At 57.6% G+C, this 630-nt stretch overlaps 1 protein-coding gene across 1 annotated transcript in view; it reads right to left on the reverse strand.

The window, feature by feature from the left end:
- CHD4 (chromodomain helicase DNA binding protein 4) overlaps positions 1-208 on the reverse strand; it is a 24,256-nt gene extending 24,048 nt beyond the window's left edge. The window contains exon 1 of the mRNA XM_025211882.1: positions 1-208. The gene's annotated coding sequence lies outside the window, so the exon portion shown is untranslated.
- Between the last annotated feature and the right edge of the window lie 422 nt (positions 209-630).

The raw sequence follows: 630 nt of genomic DNA on the forward strand, positions 1-630 counted from the left end.
AGTCCCAGTCGCCGCCGCTGAAGGGAAAATGGCTCCTGCCCCGGCGCCGCCTCTTAAAGGGGGGAAAAAAACCCCAGCCAGGCCCCGCCTACTCTCACCTCCATCCCATAATATGCTCCGGCACCTCGGCAACGAGCCCCGCCCCTGTCACCCGGGCAACCAGACATCCCATAATATTTACCCTCCCCTCAGAACTCCCCACTCACTTGCCCGGCCTTGCATCCCATAATAATCAACTCCCCCCACCCCTTCCATCAGGAACATCCCATAATAGAACCCTTCCTCGGAGAAACATCCCATAATATACTCCCCACACACTAACCCCTTCACTCCAACATCCCATAATACTCCTTTGCTCCAACCCACGATAATGCCCCCTGCCTCGCCCTCACCCTCCCTCCCCGAGACATCCCATAATAACCTCCACACACTCCCCCCACAGACCTCCACCCCCCACCAACCCATAATAGTTCCTCCCCCCCACCTACACATCCTGCGGTAACCCCCCGCCCCCTCACGGAGGTATCCTGTCACTGCCTGGCCTGGCATCCCATAATAAGCCCTGCCCCCTCTTCAAGCCCCCTACTACAACGTGCCACAATAGCCCCATAACATCCCATAATAGTCATG

Source organism: Alligator sinensis, unplaced genomic scaffold (genome assembly GCF_000455745.1).
Source record: "Alligator sinensis unplaced genomic scaffold, ASM45574v1 scaffold1238_1, whole genome shotgun sequence".
NCBI lineage: Eukaryota > Metazoa > Chordata > Crocodylia > Alligatoridae > Alligator > Alligator sinensis.